We start from the raw sequence: 25,000 nt of genomic DNA, 5'->3' as shown, positions 1-25,000 counted from the left end.
CTTGTCTGCAACGATGCGTAACTCTAAACGGGTGTGAGGCAACACCACCAGTATCCTGGGGCTACACTATGCACAGCATTTCAATAGAATACAGTTTGCTCACAGTATTTCTATTTTGCAGGGCTGAAAGACTACCTCACGGTGGAGGAAAGAGACGTATTTTCACAGCCGAGCAAGAGACCCTAATCATAAACATGGTTCGAGAAAATAATGTAATCACACTGAGACAAATTAAAGAAAATATTCTAGCAGACAATGAGGCTTTCAGAGACATCAACGCCGTCAGCCTGCCAACATTGGACCGAGTCCTAAAAATAAATATGTTGGCTATGAAACAAGTCTACAGGGTCCTGTTTGACCGGAATTCTGACCGGGTCAAGGAGCTGCGGCGAGAGTTTGTCCTTGTAAGTCCCATACATTCAGCACTGACGCATGCATGTATTGTACCTGTAATGTACAGTAATGTTTTTCCTTTTCTACAGTGTCTCACTGTAGCCCACTGTGTTGACCTCTCTGTCCATGCTCTAACCTGCATTCTCTCTGTTTCTGTTTCAGCGAATCCAGCAGCTTGATACAGCCAATGAGCTGTATGAATATATATACATTGATGAGGCTGGGTTTAATCTGGTCAAGAAGAGGCGTAGAGGAAGAAACATCATTGGCCAGCGGGCCATTGTTCGGGTCCCCGGCCAGCGTGGTGGCAACATAACAATGTGTGCAGCAATGAACCACCATGGTATCCTGCACCGCCACGTGCAACTTGGGCCATACAACACCGGTCTGCTGCTCACCTTCCTTGAGGACCTCCACAACCAACTGGTACCACCAGACCCCTTGGATGACCCGCAGAGAATCAATTACGTTGTCATATGGGACAATGTCAGCTTCCACAGGGCAGGTCTTGTTCGTCAGTGGTTTCAGGACCACCCACATTTCACTGTGTTATTCCTCCCACCATATTCTCCCTTCCTCAACCCGATAGAGGAGTTTTTTTCTGCTTGGAGGTGGAAGGTAATACTATAATATTGTAATAATTCTTTACTGTAGTACAGTAGTCAGGCACATTACTGTATATGAAACTTGTTCTTGTTCATTTGTCTCTCTCTCCCTCTGCTCCTCAGGTCTATGAAAGGAACCCACAAACACAGGTCCCACTTCTACAGGCCATGGAAGAGGCCTGCGGTGATGTCAGCATTGAGGCCTGTCAAGGCCGGGGCGGGTTGAGCCATAGATTTATATATGGGTTCGTGGGGCGGGCTGAGGCGGGTTGGGTTCCGTGGCGGGGCGGGGCGGGCCGAGTCATGAAAAAACCCGACCCGCGCATCACTAATAGGGAGAATATTGCCTGTGACGTTGACGAGGCCCTCTGGCCTGACAGGAATCGGAGGCATGACGAGGCATGATGATGATGATGTAACACCTTTTTTTGGCTGGATATTTGTTGTGCTGTTTTATGTTTGTCTATGAAAAAAGTTGGCCTACACTGAGTCATTTTAAAAAAGCATAAATTGCAAATTTTTCAGTAATTGTCATTCATATGGTGTGTTACATTTTACGACAAAGTTTTCAGTTTTGCACTATAGTGTGCTGTAAATGCTTGGTAGTGTGCAGCACATGCTTAGTTGTGTGTGCTCAATGAATGGTATGTGTCATTGCAAAATACGGATGTGTGTACCAAATGAAAACATGAGTTCTATTTTGTGAACAGAGTTAAGAGATTTGATGGCAAGAGTCTTCTTGCAAAGGGAGTGACAGGTTTAGCATTTTGTGTGAATAGTTTTCAGTTTTGTGTGAGCAGTATTGAGAAATCTGCTACTGCCTTGTGAAACGTGTGAAAACAATCGTGAAAAACTGTAAGCACCTTGGTAAGGAATGCCTCTTCCAGGCTGTGGTCAAATGTACATGCCACTTCCGAAATGGTCACTTCTCTACTGTCCTCATCAACAATAACATCTGGTGTATTAGCTGTGACATCTGCAAAGGCATCATTTTCATTATTGCACATGAACATGGCAGTTGAAACACAAGAGTGCTTATACGTTTTGGCAGATGAGGAAACGTATGAACTTATGTCCTTGACTAATGTGAGTGAATATACCTGAGGAATCCTTTGGTCTTCAACTAAGATGGATTGGTAGAATGAAGCACTATCAAACTTGAAGTTAGTTATATCAGTAAAGAGTTTATTACAGCAAGTTCAGCAAGCTTCAGCGTTACAGCAATCGATGTTGACGCGCTAATCTCCCTAATATCTCTGACCCCTCTCTATCTCTCCCAAACCATATATCTTATTGTCTCCCCTCCTCCTTAGGTCATCCTTATCTCTTAGTTATTTTCCATTATCTCATTGTCACTGTCTCTAATTATCATTAGTTATTATTGCCAGTTCTCCTCTGTGTCCCACATGGGACCACAGAGAAGAACACAACATGTTATTGCCTGGCTCCTTCCCGTACTTTTGTTTTTGATTGATTGATGTACTTTATTTAGTAAGACATGAGAACAGTCAGGGGCGTGCTGGGACCAAAATTCAGCTCTGGGATTTTCGGAAGTTTTTCAAAAAAAAAAAAAAAACATGCTGCAGTTGTCTTGGGTGGCCCACCGGCCGTCTGGCGGCCCGTAAATGGCGCGGCCGTTCTGGAATTTTCCCGAATTTCCCAGTGGCCAGCACGTCCCTGAGAACAGTACACGACAGTACATAACAGTACATGGAAGTACAAATTCACAATACAAGGTCTACTAAACTGGATAGCTCATTAAGCACTTAACTTGTTTAAGATGAGATCCCCATGCACACAAATCATGATGACATATAAGAGACAGACAGATATACACTATACAGAATGTCATACAATCAGTTTACAGGTTACTGGTATGAAGAGTGAAAAATATGTACAAAAGAAGAAAGAGAGAGAGAGGGGGGGGGGGGGGTAGGGGGTAGGTTAGATTAGGACATGGGGTAGGTTAGGACTTGGACATGGGGTAGGTTAGGACTTGGACAGGGGCCATTTTTGAATTGCAGCCTCCTGAAGGTGTATCTCTAGTGCATTTTTGAAAGTGAGTAGGGTTTTACACTCCTTTACTCCTTTTGTCGAGGTGACTTTGCATTCTCCTAATTAGTAATCTTCTTACTCAGCATTTTCTCCTCAGTTTCTATTGCATGGGGTTACTAGGCTCGCTGGCTGGCTGCTCTTAACCATGTGTCTCCCTTGTGTTTCTAATTCTGGGCTTACACTGACATTAGTAATGCTCTACTGACAGTTCTACTGATTTACACCTAATTCTGGGCATACTGTACACTAACATTCTGATTCACGCCTAATTCTGGGCATACACTAACATTAGGAATGTTTTACTGCCTTTCTTAATTAATACAATTTGGTGTTCCAATTCTTTCAGTGCCTTCTATAAGGCCCGGGTCACTGTGCTTAATTGCACCCACACTAATAAGTCAACAATTCTGTCGTGCCTAGCAATATACATTCCCTTATATACATAGCAGCCATTCAGAATATGTGACAGAGTTTCAGTAACTGGAGTGTGGTCATGGTGCAGACAATGAGGAGGAAACGTATTAGGGTACCACAGAGAAAGATTGAGTCTGGTTGGGAGGAAAGATTGAGTTAATTGTATGAGAGACGGTGTGATCTGCAGCAGGAAGGCAAGCTAGCTTTCCTTGTAGTTTTAAACCAATCCAGTGTTGTTGTTGTTTCTGCTGTTGTAACATTACAAGGTACCTCCGTGCATTGACTGGTGATAAATGATGTCTACATCAATAACAGTAGCCCTTACTGAAATCAAACAGTTGGTAATGTCCTCAGAAACTGCTACAGTGTCCGAGTCAGGTCGAACCCATGTAGGGATACTCCTAATCTGAGTTCCCAGAAGTTTTCGCCAGCTCTGGCGAGGAACTTCTGGGCCACAGCCCTGGTATTTGTGGGCGGGATGTACGTCACGCTCTGAATCTGAGCGGACACGCCTCTTACCGGTCTGAGAGCTGTGCAACTCGTCTAAAAAGTCCGACGAGAGGCAAACAGCAGTACACAACAATGGCGGCCGAAATTTCTCAAGGGGAAATTGCTTCCCGTCGATCCTATTTAGATGCATCACCCACTGCATGTGGATCCCGCCCCCTTTTCTTCATTGGCTGTTGATTTGAATCACAACGCAGTGGCCGCGCCCCTGCTGTCCAAGCTCCGACGCTAACCCTCCCAGACTAGGATACTCCAGTCCTCACACAGAGGTCATTGAGGTCAGGCCAATCTGACGACACCCCAAACCCAGTAGCATGTGAGTCCATTTTAAGGTTGGGCTTTCTTCTGAACCCCAGGAAACTTGGCTCGACCTCTCTTGCCAGGGGCACTTTACGCCGTTTCATATCTAGAGACAGAGAAGATCTATCAAGTTCCCTGACAGTCTTTTCATCACTGTTTAGCATGCTTATCAAGTGAGCCAGCCAGTGGTGAAGCATAAATCAGGTTCAGCCTAGCTGTGAACTCAGTTGTGATGTACTCAACCTGTTCTTTCCATTCCCCTGCTATATTAAATCTATGACCTATAGGTAGTTGTATGTCTCATGTAGGTCATACACACGAATAGGTTCTGAGTTGATGGTAAACTCAGGGCTTTTGTCAGCCTTAGATTTATACCAGCGGTTGCCGCCACTACGTCTCTGGTAAAGAACAGCACATTTAGACTGTTTTGCCTCTAGAACCGGACCAGTCTAGAAATGAGTCTGTTCTAGAGAGCATATTCTTAATAACACTCTCTTCCCGAGAAGCTAGCTGTATATCATCCGCATAACCCTGGACGGGGTTTGGGGAAAACACATTGGGTGGGGCACAGTCACACAACCACTTTATTCACTCATTGATGGCAAGAACAAAGTTAATGGCACTCCATGGGCAGCCTGTTTTAATGCCTACTTGAAGAGGTATTGAGTCAGTGAGTTTTCCACAGACTACCTGTATGTATGATGTTTCATACACATCCTTAATAATGTCTATAAATACCTGAGGTAGCTGTATTTTCATGACATTATGGGCCAGGGTAACAAAAGCATCACGAAAGTCCAGGAAGACAGAATAGAATTTGCAAGACTCATGTTTAAAATCATAATTATAAACGGTTTAAGACAAAATACATGTTCATTCCTCCCTTGTCTGTTGATGTATGCCTTCTGCTTTGATGACAAGATGTCATTGTCTATCAGCCAGGGAAGCACTTTGTAGATGGTGGGGAGGAGAGAAATGTCTCTCCATGTTGATGGATCATCAGGTACTTTGTCTTTTTGTTGGGGATACGGTGAATCATAGCTCCTTTCCAGGACTCTGGCACTCTCTTATTGTCACACTCACACAAGGGAGATACTGTACGTGCTATAGACTCCGAGATGCCACTATACATCATTAAACATAGCTAATTGATAGGGGCATATAGGGGCATAATTATGGAGGAAAATTCCACCTGCACGCACGCACGCACGCACACACACGCACTCAAGGGCGCCGATAATGTGGGTGCCTCGGGGCTAAAGCACCCACTGTGGGTGAGGAGCACCCACTGGGTGCTGGTCAAAAAAAAAAAGTTTTTTTTTTTTTTTTTTATCAGATCGCCTGGTTCAGATCGCCACTGAATAAACCGAATTAACCAAAATAAAGCTACAAAACCCCCCCAAAACAGTAAATTATCCGGCCAAAACCTGCAAACGGGGCACACGTTTGCGCTGCGCGTGCGTGCATGTGTGCCAGGTTGGGCACCCGCTAGAGCTTATAAATATCGGCGCCCCTGCACGCATGCACTCATCCCCCCTCCGCCGGCTCCGCGACTCCAGTACTACACAGTACACACACACACACACACGATACACGCACACACATGGTTTAACCCTTGCTTTGTGTTAGAAAACTGCATCCACTTGTGGTGTTAGCGGGTCAAATTTGACCCGTGATTTAAATCAGCCCAAAATACTCAAAAAATAATTATTTTCATTCATTTTTTTCTCCCACCTCATAGCTGACTTGTGATGCATTCATATCCATGTAAACACTTTTTAAAATATTATGTTGGGTTAGGGCTTCATCTTTCAATATATCTCGTTTTCTATTATAAAAATGTTAAAATTCACTCATTAAATTTCCTATAATGAAGGCAATGGATAATGATGTTATCTAGCTATAATAGAATAATTAAGAATAATAATTAGAACACACTTCCAAAAAAAAAAAAAAAAAAATACTTGTTTTCGTTTTTTAACTTATTTTTTTTATTTTTTATTATTACAAATAGTGACACTAGTGGTGTTAGGGTCATTTTTTTACCCGTATACCATAGGTAAAAAGTCATTTATTTTTCATAAACTCAAACTTTATTTTACTCCTGATAGCAAATGCTAATTGAGGACAAGTCTCTCTTGTCCTCAAACATGTAAACATTGAATATTGACAATTTGGGGGGAATTGAGCCACACTTCTCTGCCGGGTAATTTTTTATAGAGACCATCAGAATTCATTAAAATGATGATAAATCATTTTGTTGCGTTAAAATGGCTATTTCTGAGGATATCATGAAGCCTCGTTCCAATAAAGAAATATTTATTTAAACTTGAAAACGGGTCAAAAATGACCCTAACACAATGGAAGGGATAAAGGCTCAGCCCGCCCCTCGAAAGCCTGTCTCACAATGAACCACCAACTAGGCAGCAGGTTTTCGTCCCTCCGAGTCTTAGCGCGAGGCAGACAGGCCAGCCTGACCTACCATGTAGAACTCTGTCAATAAACGCTATTTTCTTAAAACCTGTCTTTCGACTTGATGCCTCAACTCATTCCCCTCCGGCGACGATCTCCCAGCCTACACACATTTTCCACAAGCTCAATAAGGAAGATCTTTTCTCTCATGCTACTGTATGTATACGTCATTGCACTTCATTTCTCTTGTGGGATATTCCACTAGGTCACACCTGTCTTCCTGTGCCTTCAAAAATATTTCATTCACAATTCTATGAAAAAGTGGCCCAGGTGCAAGACAAACAAAGTATCATAGAAAGGAATAGCGTCTGCACACTGGTGATGCTGCAAAAAGCTCTGCTTTGTATTTATTGCGCTCGTCAACGTTTCGGACAGTTCAGACCTGGTATATGTCCTGATGACGGTCTGGACGAACGCAATAAATACAAAGCGGAGCTTTTAGCAGCATCACCAGTGTGCAGACTCTATTCCTTTCTCTCATTCACAATTTTAAGCATGAGCTCTTCTAGCCAATCAGATTATTTTCAAGTTGCAGTCAGCCAATCAGCCTCTGTTTTACAAATATCACTGCCTCGTTCTGTTTTCAGACTGAGCGTTGCTCCACCCACCTCCTTCCCCAGCTCCACCTTGTTAACCACTTAACCTGACCGAGATTCCCTAGGTTCTATACTTGGTCCGGGAGGCATGCGTTAATCCGACAGACCTTTTCTCCGACTATGTGGCATCCGCGTGCGGTTAGGGTTCCACCCCCTTTTCCTCCCTCTACACCAAATCTCACCACTGATAAGTTCGTGTTGTGTGCTGCGTGAGCTTGTAGATCTGCAATCTTTGCTGATTGTTGCCCCCAGAAGGGATGCCAGGGACGCCACGGTTCATGAGAATACAGCTTGCAGCTAGTCCAGGAGTTCAGCAAGAAGGAGGTTGGTCTGCACTCTGCACCACCAGCTTCTCTCTCCTAATCGCCAAAACTTGTAACTTATGCTTTCAACTTCATCTCTCCTTATTGAATTGGCTTCGTTGATTTTCAATACATTGTGCAAAAAGTCACATTTGTACTTGTAATGGTTTTTGGAGTGTTCACGTTGACTGCTCACCCTATACGCCTACACAGTCAAATGTAGAGTGTGAAATTAAAGCTGCAATATGTAACTGTTATATCTTACCCGGGATTCGAACCTGTGTCGGAGACCACCGCTCATCCACAAGGGAAGCCCTGGTTCAGGAGGGAGATCACCTCCAATCACTGCAGACGTAGTTGTCTATTGCCTATTAACATACTCTGCCATACGGATTGGTTAAAATAGTATTTTATTCATTAAAATGAGGTCCAGGTGCAGCTTTACCTCTGACAATGTGTACGTGTAACCAAATGGAAATAGGTACATTTGATTACATTTACAGTATACACTGTCAAAGTTACAAATCATGGATAAGTTAACGTGAAAAAGGAGCAAAATGTCCAAACATAGATTTGTACACATTCAGTTACACATTTCTGCCCACTAAATAAGCACAACTGTTATTTATTTCATTTGTTTTGTCCCTGTATTGCTCTTTCTCAAAGGCATCTGACCAGCATGTGTTTTCACCTTTTGAATTCAAGCTACATTGACAGCAATTTATGATGTGAATTGCATGCATGCACGCACGCACGCACGCACACACACACACACACACACACACACACACACACACACACACACACACACACACACACACACACACACACACACACACACACACACACACAGTGGTTATGACTACTGTACAGCTGTATTTCCACCAGTACAGTAGCAGAGCAATTCGCTGTAAAGTGATGCATCACAACATGACGTGAATATGTCCCTCATGCCTGTTGAACTGTTCACCTGATGTCTGAGGGACACTATATTTCCACACTCACTCCAGAGGGGCACATTTCATATACTGTATACTGGCAAATTACGGTATTTTGACTTTTTCCGTAATTAATGGCGCACTTCGTCATTCTATGTCACACAAAAGTGGCAAAAAAATGCTTGCCCATTTATGCTTTAGGGCAGGGGTTTTCAACTGAACCAGGGACGACCACCCTGACTAAGAATCAACCTGGGAACCACTGTTGTGTTGGGTGAGGATATGAGCTAAGTGCTACTGTATGCATGCATCCCATGATATACATCCCACTGTTTCTCAACCAGTGGTCCATGGACTAATCAGACACACGCAATTATATGGCCACATTTCCTAATAATGATGACCCCATCAGGCAATCCGGTCCACTCACTTCCCCTTCTTGAGATTCGAACTCCGTTTTCTGTGGAATTTCTTGACCACCAGGTGGTCGATAGTATGCACTGTTCCATGGAACAAGAAGAAAAAAACATATTGCAACATGGTCAGGGACCACATGCAATACTTTCAGGGACCACAAAAAAAATGTAATATTGATTTCAGCTGTTACAATTCCAAACATGCAAACATGACCCGCTTGAATTACTTCAGTCTATATTAGTGGCTTAATGACTAGTATTAAGATAGTTGTTTTGTATGTCCAATGTATTTGTATTTAAGTTCATAAAGTTAACATAAGTATAACTAAATGCATTTGAAATTAAATACAAATCGTACTTTTCAGGATTCCGATTCAAAAATAGCAAACATAGCAGATCTACAAGCTCAAAACGTGTCGTAATGCGACGCGTTTTGAGCTTGTAGATTGGCTATTTTTGTTACTTTTGTGTGAAATAGAATGGCGAAATACGGCATTAATTTACGAAAAAAGTTAAAATACGGAAGACTGTTATGATACTGACCATGATACTGACATGATACTGACCATGATACTGACCAAACCATGATACTATCATGATACTGACATGACTGACCATGATACTGACCATGGTTCTGTCATGATACTGACCATGATAATGACCATATGATACTGTCATGATGCTGACCATGATCAGTGTTGGAAAGTAACTAAAGTAATATGTAACTTTTTTTTCCCAGTAACTAGTAAAGTAACTAATTACTTTCACGTTTTGAGTAATAATATTTATTTTACTTTTTTCCAAAAGTAATGTATTACTTTTTTTCACAAGCCTTGATGGTACTCTGGGCTTGAGTGTGTTTATTTGATCCTGTGTTGTTTTTGGTCCATTGCAGGGCCGTGCAGAGAGTGCTGAAGGGGCAGGTGCTCAAAATGTCCACTAAAGGGCACATATGCGCACGCCGATTTTTGGGGTGGTCTTTTTGTGGGTGTCCCTCATGCTATTTCACACCAGAAATGTAGAATGTTGGATGTCTAATGCTAATGGAGCAAGATGTTCCACAATAACATGGCCCATGTCATTACTGCCATTACCCTCTCCTCTGCCTCCTGCATTGGATGCAGGATAGGTGGGCACTAGGGACATACTGTGTATGGGCACCTCGATGTAAATATTTGTCCAAAATTAAAAATATATACATATTTGAAAAATGGTCTGAAGTAATGTACAGTATATATGATGTGAACATGCATGGTACATCATTATCAGACTTAATTTTAATTTCAACTTATTGTTTATGCCCCAAAATGACTGGATACAGGTTTTGTAGCAATTTGTAGCAACTGTGGAAATATTAGACCTTAATTGCCGAATGTGTAAGCATATTCTAATCATGTACACTTTACTTTAAAACATTTTCCAAATATTTTATTCTTTAACATGTTGGACAAAATAACCAATTATACATCAAGGTGCCCAGATGTCCCTAGTGCCCAGCTATCCTGTTAACCTTGCATCATACCACAAACAGCCTAACACGTTAACTTTAAGATGAGGGCAAAGTAACTAATTTCATTTGACAGCTTCAGTCCATGTGGGACTTTCATCAGTGCAAATTGCAATAAAATAAGCAATACAGTCTCATTCTCATTACCATGTACAAATTTAAATAATTAACATTTCTCTATGTAACCTATTCGCATCCTTCCCATTTTCATTCTTCAATACTAATGATCAAATAAAAAAGATAAGGCAGGTGAAGATCAAAATGTACTAAAATATGTACCTGAAAACATTTGAGGTGAGAAACAGCTAATGCAGTAACATGCATGCTTCAGCAGTAGCAGAACAGGGAGATATAATTCTGCAGCTACAGCCAGGAGCCAGTTTACTTAGGGTGCGTTCGGAAATACAGCACTGAGCGCACTGGCCAATACAAACTAATAGGCGAGTGCGCTCCGGTGCGCAATTTCCGAACACACCCTAAATTATCACATAGATTGGAAATAGGAGGAAACAATTGACCTGACTCTGTACAAACTAAGCTAACAAAAGCTCATACAATAAACACTTCTCAGTTAAGTTTTGTAGCTAAACTGCACAAAATGTGAAGTGTAAAACTTAAAGCAACAATTTATTGATGGGGGAGTGAACTTAACATGCTTGCTGCCTGTCTCAAATAAAGTTGTTTGCAGCTGCAAGGATAACGAGGTGAGAGCAGGGGTCATCACCATGGCAGCAAAATGTCCAGTGATGGACATTTTCATTAATATTTAATTTTTGCCACGGACATGCAAAATAATCATCTTACCAAAAACACAGTGGCCTAGCCCTAAATATACTAATGGACTCCTAATGTGTCATAGGGTCTATTCCAATGTGCTGCATATTTATAACAATAGTATGTCTGCATTAACTACTGAGCCACTTAACGACCAACAAATTAAATCCTAATTATTTTGGATAATAATAGTTGAGTCTCATCAGTACAGACAGTGCTTCAAGCTCAAAAGGGCCACTTAGATTCAAAGGTGAGTGGGTGCGTATGGAGATCAAGTTCTGCAGCTTTGGTTTGGCAAGGTATGGTAGCTAGTGGATTCCATTAAGGTGATCAGGTATTCTCTGTTGATGTACAATGGAAAAAGACACACCCTTCTCACGGAAACATCAAGGATAAAATGCCAACAAGGAACAAGGAAACTTGAGAGACAAAAAAGATATGTAGGCCTAAATGATGAGTGATTAATGAAGGGCATGCCAGAATTGTAATTGAATGCAGTGTCCCAATAGTTTAATGCGAAGGCACCTAACTTTGATCAGACGTGAGCTAACTTTTAGGTTGGAAGAGATCCTAGGCTGTGGATGGAGGGTTACCATGGATTATGATTGTGGAGTGTTATCGTCTCCGCCAGGCCAAAAGGCATGGCGAGAGAGTATGTTTTACCCCCTGTCCGCCCTTCCGTCCGTGTGTGTCCTGTCCGTGTGACCGTTGGCCCGCTCGCTGCGAAACTGTGCACACACAGTCCCTCGATGCCAATTCAGAACCTCTGCCCCAAATTTTTCACATGGGCCTGTTATAGCGCCACCAGGAAGCCGATTTGTGCACAACCCACATTACTCCTACAGATTTTATCCAAACGTCATGCAAATCGGTACACAGTATCTCTATAGTCATGTGATCAACACGGATCTGTCCGATTTCCCATATTCCATCCTGATTGGCTAAGGTTGCCTTCCAAAAATTTGCAGGATCATCAACATATCCGTACATAGACAAACATGTCCGTGGCAAGACTTGTCTATGTCCGTGGCACTCTTTTTTTCCTTTTTGTTTTTAAAGAAAGATATATATAGCATATGTTTCATTATAATGTAAAGACATATTCTAAAATACACAAATGAATCTTTAAAAAAATTGTTTGAATAATGTTGGTGACACGGGATGACATTCTCATTAATATGTTACAGGAGACTTGTGGTATTGTATGTTGTACCCGTACACGATTGCATCATATGAGGACAACAAGACAACAAGATTCCCTGAAAATGTCAAAACATCCGTTCAATCCTTGTGTGATACTAGTATTTATATTTTTTAAGACAATGGATTAATAGAGTGTGTGAGGTGTGCCAGAAAATGAAACAATTAAAGTCAACGGTAATGTGAGTGACCACATGTGAAAAATAGTGCAGGAAAAGAGCAAAAACAGAAGGCATGTCATCTGTTGAGAAGGAGCACCGAGGCAAAGGAGGGCAGAACTGGAGTAAAGTAAAGTTCATTTATGTCAGTTGAGAGAAAGCGTTTCAAAGTGTCCAATAATGCTAATAATAACCGTAGTAACACTGCACAATCATAATCCATGGAAACCCTTGATCCAGAGCCTCACCATCAGACCTCCTCACCTCTGATCAAAGTTAGGCACCTTTGCATCAAACTATTATGACACTGCATTCCTTTCAATCCTGCCATGCCCTTCATGACTTTGTCATCAAGATAGCTAGTACAGTACCTGTTCACCTTAATGGAAACCACAACTCTTAAAGTTGACACACAAAAAAATAGTTTAGCTGGAAGAACTTAATCTCTTCCTGTCCTCAAGTATGGCCCTTTTGCTCCTGCGATGTAAGATGAAAGCACTGTACTGTGCTAAAGCTCTGTACTGATAAAACCCAATTATTGAAATCCCAAACATGGAATATACTTGGACCATGCCACATTTAATGCCTGTCTCAGGAATGCCACCTGCCAGTATACAGCGGACGACCTCCCAGTCTCTAGGTTTTTGAAAGTATAGCTACCACTTTAACCCTGACATCCCAATTTTGGGCATGTCATTATAGGCTAAAAAGATAAGAAAATTACTGATCTACAAGCTCACAACATGCTGTGAGCGGTTGTGCAATAGGCCTACTAAAAATCTCCTGCAACTCATGTCAGTGGCGTCCCCAGGATTTACATTTAGGGCAGGCGAGGTTTTTTGCCCCCCACCCCCCTCTATTACCCCCAAAAAATAAATTTCAACTCAATCGAAAATCGGCGATCGAAAACCGGCGAAAGTGGCCGTTTTCAAGATGTTTTGGCCATTATCTCTGGAACGGAAGGTCCAATCTGCTCAGTTCAAAGCCTGTTGGATGCGTGACTTTGAGGACATTAAGCAAGCAATAACACCTTTTCGGGTTATTTGGGTTTTTAGGGACTCTTTGAGTTTTTAGCCACTGACTCATGTAATGAGCATGTTACTTTACAAGTCACCAAAGTTATTGAAACGCATTTTTATATGTTTCTACATTATAATGAAAAAAATATATAGGCCATATCTAGAAATGTATTTTCAAAATAAAAAATGTGCCTCGGACATAGACATGTTCGTCTTGATAAGGGCCACGGATGTTGGGCAGGCCATAAAATAGAAAATATATATATATATTTTTTAAATGTGTCTTTTGGGAAAAGGGCAATTTGAGGCAAAAGGGCAGGCGCTCAAGCACCAAAAGCCCCCCCCCCCCCCCCCTCTGCACGTGCCTGGTCCATTGATATAATGGTAGACTGGTTGGGAATGGGATCGAGTTGTTTTGCAGGCTGCTGATCCGGTCTAAGTCTACACTGAGCGGAAACATTGCGCACTTGTCTGTGTGTGAATTATCGGCTGCGGAAGAGCGGGCCTTAAACCGGATCAAACAGTGTTGCCATGTCTGCTTATTATAAGCGACTAACCGAGGAAGACACGCTGTAAGCTTGTAGGTCGGCTATTCTCTCTCTCTCTCTCTCTCTCTCTCTCTCTCTCTCTCTCTCTCTCTCTCTCTCTCTCTCTCTCTCTCTCTCTCTCGAAAGATTGTGTCTCATGAGTCATTATCAGTTTGAGCCCAGGTGTTTGAATTTGAATATTTTATTAGGCAAAAAATACATTAAATACATTTAAAATACTTTGTCTAAAAGGTCCTTCCAAAAAACTCCTTGCGGTCTCGTTTCCATTGAGGTCCTTAGTATTCAATTCATATAGTCAAATGGTTTTCATTTAGTCTGTAAGTTATGAATTCATACACAGTACAAGTCTTAGTGTTAATTTAATTCAAATGAGTGTACAAATGGAACCAAATGGACCCATCATGTCATGTGTACAGAACACTTTTCAGAGTTAAATCAACAATGAGGATTTTACAATGTAGGTTGCAGAAAAGAGAAAAAAACAACAACTGCTAATGTTGAAAATGCAAAGTCAGACTTTTAGGGAGAAAGGATGCAATTACTGGGGGCAAGAAAAAAAAGTAAAGTACAGTAATAAGTAACTAGTTACTTTTGTCAGGGAGTAATATGTAAAGTAAAGATATTACTTTTTAAACAAGTAATATGTAGTAAGTAATATATTACTGTTTTTTCCAACACTGACCATGATACTGACATGATACTGACCATATGATACTGACATGATACTGACCATGATACTGTCATGATACTGAACATGATACTGACATGATACTGCATGATACTGACCATGATACTGACCATGATACTGACCATGATACCGTCATGATACTGACCATGATACTGACCATGACACCGATATGATACTAACCATAATACTGACCATGATACTGTCATGATACTGTCATGATACTGACCATGATACTGACATGGTACTGACATGATACAGACCATGATACTGATGGGGTGGAACCATGATATCACATGTGATGTCACAGCTCTACTCCTGTGAGCCTGTGACAGAAAGTGGTTATCACAAAATAAAGGTGATTTAATAGCGAAAAATAAGGTGGTGTACGAGGACACCAAGTGGAGAAATAATGGATAACAACTGTGACAGATATGCCCTCATACAGTCTACAGCAGTGGTAGACAACAGGCGGCCGTGGGCCAGAACTGCTGATAATATCTGGCCCGGCAAACCATTTTGCAAAGATCTGACTGATCTTTCCATATATATCTAGGCCACATAGGCCTAGATATAGCAATGGCTTTGCATTGATGAAACCGGGTAGGGTGAACGAATAGTTTTATTTCCATTCTTTGAATGATTTCGCTGTCAGCAGAATTCCTTTTTAGACTTTTGGATGGAAAAACGTCTATCACATGTAAAATGCAAACCAAAAGTGTGTTTAACATGCCTTAAATTATACATTGTTTCTCTCTGTTCTAAGAAGAGACCTTGACACATGAAAGAGCTCCTGTTCAAATGTCTCCAAATAAAATGTTCTTTTTAAACCTTTTGATGAACTAAATATCCTCAAAGTGCCACATTAAAGCATGGGACCTGCACAAAATTACATAAGAATATACACACATATTTATTTATTAACTGTTATAGCACTGTGGTTATTATTGTATATGGTGGTTTGTCACATCTCCCTAAATTAGCCATTGATTGCGTTCTGGTACGCTAATGACTTTGGCCTGAGGCCAAACTTATTTGCCGACCCTACAGCCTCTTCCCCCGCTGACACGAGACCCTACAATTTCCACCCATACCTGTTAGCCCACTCCAGTTGTAGGCCTGTTCCCAGTGAGAGGTCAGCCAGAGCCGGCCACAAGTGCTGTTAACAGACAATAGGAGGAAGGCACGTTAGACTTGCGGAGCGTCCGAAACTGCATACTAGTGTACTACACACACACAGTATGCACTTTTCAGCGTAGGCTACTATTTAGTATCTACTAAGCAGTAGAGTTTCACATTTATGTCAAATTACTTTTTAGTATGTCCAACGTAAAACCGTCCTGCTTCGTATACCAAATACTAAATAGTAGGCTGAAAATAGCGTACTGTGTAGTATGTAGGCCTACACTATATGTAGTAAGTTGTTAGCATGTGGTTTCGGATGCAACCTTGACTACACTCCACAATAGCTGATTCCAGGAAAACATGTTGGTTTACAAGAAATTCTACAAGTGAGTGTGTCGGTTATAATGATCATTGGTTATAATGGAAACGCAAACTATCAAAGAACGTTCTAGAAAGTTACAGGTTATAGATCACCGAAGTCTGACATCACTGACGCTAGAGGCCACTATCCTCCTGGCCCAGGAGGATAGTGATAAGTGATAGATACTTTTTCAAGGGGTGCACGGCCAAAGAGAGGGGCAACGACGGCCGTCGTGGCCACCGTGAAATTCCTGCCCTGCTCCTGGGTCACAGAGTTATTTTTTCTATTGAAAATCCCATAGGGAAATCTTAGAACTGTGTTCCAAAAATAAACACATTTCAGCCTGTGACTTTACTGAGATGAAGCAGCAGCTGACTATGAAAGTAATAATTTATCCAAAGAGTAAGAAAAATATATATAATTCTCCAAACACAGACTGATTTGTTTATTTTTGGAACACAGTTCTTATATGACGGATCTAAAATTTCCCTATGGGATTTTCCATAGAAAAAATACTTCCGTGACCCAGGGGTAGCGGGAGTGACGTCCGGACTTCGGTACTCTAGGTTCTGGGTAAAAAAAGATAATTGTGAAAGTGTGTACTGTGATGTCCATACTGTGATATCAGTCATCTCCATATTTGGGCACACACACACACACACACACACACACACACACACACACACACACACACACACACACACACACACACACACACACACACACACACACAGTGTGGCGCAGGGGAAATGGCAGGTCTACAAGCTCACAACTTAGAGAGTTGTGAGCTTGTCAGCACCGGAAGTCCATTCACAAAGGTGAAATGTTAAGATTGAGTGACTATAGGGTTCAGTCACACACTTTCCTCAGGATTAACCATTTATTGCAACGATACTGCATTCAGTTGGCGGTGTGATTCTGTTCCTGTAATACTACGGATAATCTGCACAAGCATATGCCACAGAATCTGAGATCACTAACCCCCCAGCAGCAGAGCCTAAGATACAGAGTTACTGCATGATAACCTCATACAATCCGCAGAATCATACATTTAACATAGAGAAGACCGATGCCACAGGGAGGAGGCTGGGGAGGTGGAGGGACTGTGGCCAATGCTGAGCATGTAGTATGAAGAGTGAACACTGAAGTGAACCGTGTTCTGCTTAAAAGACCACCTGGAATGAACCATTAGGATTGTATGTGTTAGCTACTTGCCGTAGCTTGCTAGCAAATGAGACTGATGGGAGATTGAGTGAGCTGCCTGACTGTCGTGCCTGCCTGAACTATCGCGATGCTCGATTACTTGCTTGTGTCAGTTTACACATTTATAAAAAAGAACTCTAGTGAAAGACTAAAGTGAGTGTTAGAGGCTTTAGAAATGTAATCTGCCAGCTGCTGCTCTAGCTCCTCACAAAACACTTGGCTCGTGGCCAACTGGTGCTGGAGTTCCAAACCTCTGCCTGGATGTTCTCTGCACTTGAGTTGTTGGCAGAGATAATGGCTGGCTTTATGCTCAAAATGTGTTGCAACCTCTAATGCCTTTGGGATGACATCTGGCGGATTTTGCCCATATATGGATTTTCACTAATAAGTGGTATCTTCTTACAAATATCATCATAATAATGATAATAATACACTCCAGTTAAATTACACAATGCGGTTACAGTGCGTAACCGCTTAACCGCCAGCATCTGTATTGTGGGGAAAGCTTTCGCTGAAAATAGCAGATCGACAAGCTCACAACATGTGAGCTTGTTGATCGGCTATTTTCAGCGAAAGCTTTTCCCACAATAACAGAAAACCGAAAAGTCAAACTGATAAAACTATGTTACAGTGCTTAATTGGGCAATAGCCTACAAACTGACAAAATTCTGAGGAAGGAACTGTAGTTTGGCTGTGTGTGTGTGTGTGTGTGTGTGTGTGTGTGTGTGTGTGTGTGTGTGTGTGTGTGTGTGTGTGTGTGTGTGTGTGTGTGTGTGTGTGTGTGTGTGTATTTGTGTTAGGCTACTTTTGTGCGAAACTCTTCTAAGCTAATTATTTGAAAACTTTAGTTAGGCCTACTAGTTACTTTGTAGATGTAAAAGCTCTAAGCACTATACTGGCTACAACCTGTATAGGACTGAACCAATCACATCTCGGACCTGCAACACTATTACGTCATCATCATATAGCCTAAACTACACAGCATTGAAAAAGCTCCGTCACTCATGCCGTGCGCACGATGTGTGCGCGTAGTGTGGAGGGGGGGAATTAAGCACTTTCCATTTATAGTCGCAATGAGTGTGTGTGTGTGTGTGTGTGTGTGTGTGTGTGTGTGTGTGTGTGTGTGTGTGTGTGTGCGTGCGTGCGTGCGTGCGTGCGTGCGTGCGTGCGTGCGTGCGTGCGTGCGTAAGTGCGTGCGTAAGTGCGTGCGTGCGTGCATGCATGCGTGCGGAAAAAGGGAGAGAGAGAGAGAGAGAGAGAGAGAGAGAGAGAGAGAGAGAGAGAGAGAGAGAGAGAGAGAGAGAGAGAGAGAGAGAGAGAGAGAGAGAGAGAGAGAGAGAGAGAGAGAGAGAGAGAGAGAGAGAGGAGGGGGGAGGGAGAGAGAAAGAGAGAGAGAACGGAGAGAGGGGAGAGAAAGAGAGAGAGGGGGGGAGAGGGAGAGAGAAAGGAAACAGGGGGAGAGAGAGAGAGAGAGGGAGGGAGAGAGAGAGAGAGAGAGAGAGAGAGAGAGAGAGAGAGAGAGAGAGAGAGAGAGAGAGAGGTAAAACAGATGTGAGCATTGAAATAGTAGAGCGCTTGTTACTGTGCTGGTGGAAAAACGTCCCCGCGGGACAGAAAGAAAGAAAGAAAGAAAGAAAGAAAGAAAGAGAAATATAATTCCTCTTCCGAGCAGCAAAGAGCACAACAGACAGAAGGAAGTGGACAAAGAAGTTTACTGTTCTTTACGCCGGTTGGAAGTAAGTGAATTTAAAAGAATTAACTCTGTGTGCTTGTTGAATATTGACCACTATATATTCTACAGTAGCCTATGCATTGTATGGTGTAAAGTAAATAAGAACATTCACTTAAGTACTGTATACTTAAAGTACAATTTTTAGGTCGTTTTTACTTTACTGGAGTATTTCCAATTTTCTATACTTCTACTTCTACTCCACTACATCTCAGAGGCAAATATTGTACTTTTTACTCCACTACAATTATATGAAAACTTACTTTGTAGATTTTGATTATTATTACAAAACAGGCATTTAACACTTCAGTCCTTGGCCATTTGAAAATAACCGATCTACAAGTACATGGCTCGGGATGCCTTGTGAGCTTGTAGATCTGCTACTTTCAAAAGTTTGTATAAATTTGGAACTTGTGAAATGGGACATTCTGCACAATGAGTACTTTCTACTTTTGGTAGTCTACTTTAAGTTTTTGATGCCAATACTTTTGCGCAAGTAGCTTACATTTTGAATACTGAACTTTTACTTTAGTAGTTGTAACTGACTATTTCTACACTAGGCCTAGGGTATTGATTCTTTTACTTAAGTAAAGCATGTGAGTCCTACTTCTGCACCATTGTCCTTTTCTCCCGACCGTTGCATTTCAACACACATATCTTGTCAAATCACCATGTTAATATAGCTGAATGGAGCCTACAGTACAGATGGAGCAAATGGACCCATAAGGGTTCAAATCAATCTAAAAACTATTGATATACGTTTCATAACTTTACATACATTGTGTAAGTTTGTTTCCTTTGTTGTGTGTGTGTGTGTGTGTGTGTGTGTGTGTGTGTGTGTGTGTGTGTGTGTGTGTGTGTGTGTGTGTGTGTGTGTGTGTGTGTGTGTGTGTGTGTGTGTGTGTGTGTGTGTGTGTGTGTGAATGAGCAGGCCATGTGTTTCCTCACTACTCAAACATTTCTTTCCCAACAGTCTGAAAGTGGACTCTCTGTTTTGACCACTATAGCTCAGCATGTACACATTGGCTTAATCATTAACTGCAAATGGCTTGATGATTTGGTCTTACAAACAAACAAACAAACAAACAAACAGACAAAGTGTGTGTGTGTGTGTGTGTGTGTGTGTGTGTGTGTGTGTGTGTGTGTGTGTGTGTGTGTGTGTGTGTGTGTGTGTGTGTGTGTGTGTGTGTGTTTTTCTTTCTCTCTCTCCCTCTCTCTCTCTCTCTCTCTCTCTCTCTCTCACACGCGTCTTTTGTGTTTTATTTGACCTCCTGCATCAGCTGTCATCCCTTGTTGGTCCACTGCTCGCTCTCCCCTCTCTCTCTCTCTCTCTCTCTCTCTCTCTCTCTCTCTCTCTCTCTCTCTCTCTCTCTCACTCTCAGCCTGTTTTGTTCTGACTTGACACACATCTTTACTGATCATGACAAACAATGTAACAATATATATACATGGACATCAATCACAAGGACAAAAACACATAAAGCTGACAGCTTGTTTCCCATTGTGGTCCTTTAAAATAAGATGTGTAGCCTATGTAGGTATGCAGTGAGTTCCTTTTTTTGGGACTGTCATGTCATTTCTCTCTATCATTATGTGGCGTCATCTCATTCCATTATTTTCTGGTTTCCTTGTCTATCTGTAGTCATTTCCCATCACTCTGTCTCACTCTTCCTTCAGGCCTTTCTTTAATCCATTGAGACCGGGAACACGTCTGTGTCATTTTAAGATTTCTTTGGCTATTCAAAAATAGCATATATATATATATATATATATATATATATATATATATATATATATATATATATATATATAAATGTGTTTTAAAGGGAACATTTTTAACTCCGATCTGTGCTTCTGGGGCGGTCCCTGGAACAACATATTTTACATGGGGGCCAAATAAATATCATTTTGACATGGAAAAGTTGGAGCGCCACTGATATAGCAACATACTGTTCGGATTTAGAAAAAACATTTAGATTGTATTTGGCTGCAGACCCCCATCTCAAAATATTTTGTGACAGGGACCCCCAGAATTAAAGATTACAAATGCTCGCTTTAAAATCCAAAGATTTGCACAAATGTTCATGATTTAAAAAAATAGCAGATCTACAAGCTCACGTGCCTCGCTATGAGCTTGTAGATCTGCTATTTCTGAATAGCCCAAAGAAATCTTAAAATGACACAGATGCGTTCCCGGATTGAATGGGTTAATCAATCACATTTTCTGTTCATTTCCGTTGTATTTCCGTCTCTCTCCCCCCCCCCCCTCCCCCTCCTTGTTCAGTTGGCTGGAAGCACAGGAAGTAGTAACCGCCCCAGGAAGTTACGTTGACGCTGTGCAGATCTGTTTACAGTCCCAGTGTCACAATCAAAAAAGTACAGTACTTGCAGGAAAAGGGCACGCAAGAAAGTGACAGTCCTCCCATGCACCCTATAGACCAGGGGTCTTCAATAAGGGGGGTCCTCAGAGTTAGTACGGGGGGGGTCACCAAATCTTTGTGTGATAGGAGCTTTGTTTTTACATGAACCAAATGAATAGCTGAAAATAACAGATCTAGCTTGTAGATCGGCTATATCCGGGGGAAGAGGTTTGGTGTAGAGGGGGGAAAAAGAGCAGACCAAGTACAGAGCCAACAGTCAGGTTTACTAGGTATTGAGGGTTTAAGTGGTTAAAGGTCTGAAAATACACATTGACATGAATCCAACACTGATGATAGGGCTGTCAAACAAGTCTATGAAGCTATATGAAATCTATGAAACACAATTTTATACAATATGTAGTGGGAGGGTCCATGCACCATCTCTCTCTCAGCTAAGGGGTCCTCGGCCTGGAAAACGGTGAAGACCCCTGCTGTAGACACTTGTTTTAATGCAGCAGCATACTGCACTTCAAACCCTTGGCAACATTTAAAGTCACACAAATATACAAGAGTTTAACCCATTAAGGCCTGAGGTTCCGATTCTACAAATGTCTTCTAAATCAAATCCTGTAACAGTTTTCTGAAAAGCGTTGTTCTATCAGTGGTTCTCAAACCTTTTCATGTCAAGGACGTTCCAAAATGATATGTAGTTGACCCCCATCTCAAAATACCGTCTTCCAGGGACCCCCCAGAAGCAAAGATTTGAGTTAAAAATGTTTGCCTTCAAAATATATATATACTGTATTCAAAGATTTGCACGCATTTTTCACGATTTTTCAAAAAATAGCAGATCTACAAGCTCATAGCGCGGCACTCGGTGCCGCGCTATGAGCTTGTAGAGCTGCAATTTTTTAATAGCCAAAGAAATCTTAAAATGACACAGATGCGTTCCCGGTCTTAATGGACCAATGCAGCAGCATACTGCTCTTCAAACCCTTGGCAACATTTAAAGTCACACAAATATACAAGAGTTTAAACAGAAAGACAGATAACAGACTACTACTTCTGGTCACAACCAAGAGCCGACACAGCTGGTATTATAGGACAACTTACTTTACCACAAACTGGTCAGGTTACTGCTTGGCTTGGCCTTAGATCTACAACTCACTTAACCCCTGCTCACTTTGCTAGGGTGGGACGGCTCAGGGTAGAGGACAGAGTACAGCAACTTGCAATGGGCCTGGTCTACAAGATACTCTACACCACAAACACACCCACGTACCTGTCAAACTACGGTACTTCATAAACGTCAATCACAACATCAGAGGGAGCTCCACAAATCACATTCAACCCCGATTTGGCTCAAACAAGGGGTTAAATTTGTTCTACTGCTATGCCTCAAGAATGTGGAATGCCCTAGTAGTAGTACCAACGGTCTTTAAAAAAATGTGAATCCTTGCTCTCCTTCAAATCCACTCTAAAAGAGCACTTTTGGAGTAGAACACACGGGTGGCTGCTAAAAAGTTCCCCTGCAAAAAGTCAAAGCCTACGAAGTCCTGACGTCACTCCGACTCCGTTATCTCCTGGGTCACGGAAGTATTTTGAACTTCTGAACTCTACTATTAGCATAGAGCAGGAGCAATTGCGCAATTGCTACAGAACAGGGTCGATGGCAGATTTTAGGAGGTGTTTGGGTGGTTCATTTACACATGCGTGCGTGCGTACGTGTGTGCGTGCATGCGTGTGTGTGTGTGTGTGTGCGCACGTAATGTTTGTGTCAGGCAGGTTGTATCTCAGTGGACTGGTATGGTAGTTGGTAGTTGGGTACTTTGTAGAAAATGTCCCCTAATACCTGCAGGTCAAAATGAAGAGCATCAGCTGTCAGGTTGGTCAGGCATTACAGTCCAGTATGTCCAACTGGCCAGGCGTACATGTCCAGTATTTCCAACTGGCCGTCCCTGTCAATGTGACCTCAAGTGAGAGTGAGACACTGAAGACCTGCCTCTCACACGTGACATGTCTGTTAAAAACCCGCTGGCTTCATTCTGAACTTTCTGGGGGCATGTACCCAGTAAAGTCCTGGGCGTTCATTTAACTCTGAGAGTGTACAAATGTAACCAAGTGGACCCATACGGGTTGCATTTGTACATCTCCCAGAGTTACAAATGGATGAATTAATGCTGAGGGTTTCACTGTAGGTATGTGAGAGTCACTTCAGATATCTGGATACGAGCTACTGTATCTGGTTATGAATATTCTGGTTTGGCTAGATGGACCTTGAAGTTAGGAGAAATGCATTGGGTGGGCTATGTCTTTTTTTCTCTCTCTCTTAAACAGCAGTGTAAAGTAACTGAGTACATTTAGTCAAGTACTGTTCTTAAGTAAAACTTTTAGGTACTTTTACTTTACCGGAGTATTTCCAATTGTCTATACTTTTACTTCTACTCCACTACATCTCAGAGGCAAATATTGTACTTTTACTCCACTACAATTATTTGAAAACTTTAGTTAGTAGTTACTTTGCAGATATAAATATATTACATTATAAAACATACATCAACTACTTTAGCCCTATTTTATACCTACAGTAGGCTGTTTAAAAATAGCCGATCTACAAGCTCACAATGAGCTTGTAGACCTTGCAGTATTGATACTTTTACTCAAGTAAAACATTTGATACTTTTTCGACCACTGCTCTTAAATTTAGAGTAGTCAGTTATTTGTAGCCCTTTTTATCCCCAGTTTAGTCGTTATGCTAATGAATTCCTCCCCACACACTGTGTGTTGTTACTGCTGTTGTGTCCTACCGGCTCACCTGCCAGTAAGAAGCCCCCAGGCAAGACCTCCGTTCTACTCCTCTTGCCCAACAGCTGCCACCCAGCCCGTAGAAGAGACAAGTATCACCCTCCCTGCCTGGCTTCCCTCCGCCTAACACAGGCCAATTGTGTTCGTATAGACTAGTGTTTCTCAACGGGGGTTGGTACCACCTCCCAGGGGGCGTTCAGAGACCTTATGGCATATTATTTTACATTATTATTACTTACATGATACTGACATGATACTGACATGATACCTACATGATACTGACATGATACTGACATGATACCTACATGTAATGATACTGACATGATACTGACATGATACTTACATGATACTGACATGATACTAACATGATACTGACATGATACTGACCATGCTACTGACATGATACTGTCATGATACTTACATGATACTGACATGATACTTACATGATACTTACATGATACTGATATGATACTGACATGATACTGACCATGCTACTGACATGATACTGACCATGCTACTGACCATGAT

General features: G+C 41.8%; 1 protein-coding gene across 1 annotated transcript in view; it reads left to right on the top strand.

Annotated features, from left to right (window-relative positions):
• Positions 1 to 19,087: 19,087 nt before the first annotated feature.
• The window catches only part of slc43a1b (solute carrier family 43 member 1b), a 33,357-nt gene continuing 27,444 nt past the window's right edge, over positions 19,088 to 25,000 (top strand). Inside the window, exon 1 of the mRNA XM_084042056.1 lies at positions 19,088 to 19,314. The gene's annotated coding sequence lies outside the window, so the exon portion shown is untranslated. The remainder of the gene's footprint in view (positions 19,315 to 25,000) is intronic.

The sequence above is a fragment of the Gymnoscopelus microlampas genome, assembly GCF_963454915.1.
Source record: "Gymnoscopelus microlampas genome assembly, chromosome: 2".
In the NCBI taxonomy this organism is placed as follows: domain Eukaryota; kingdom Metazoa; phylum Chordata; class Actinopteri; order Myctophiformes; family Myctophidae; genus Gymnoscopelus; species Gymnoscopelus microlampas.
Note: the sequence above shows the minus strand (reverse complement) of the source record. Positions and strands in the feature narration are given on the sequence as shown.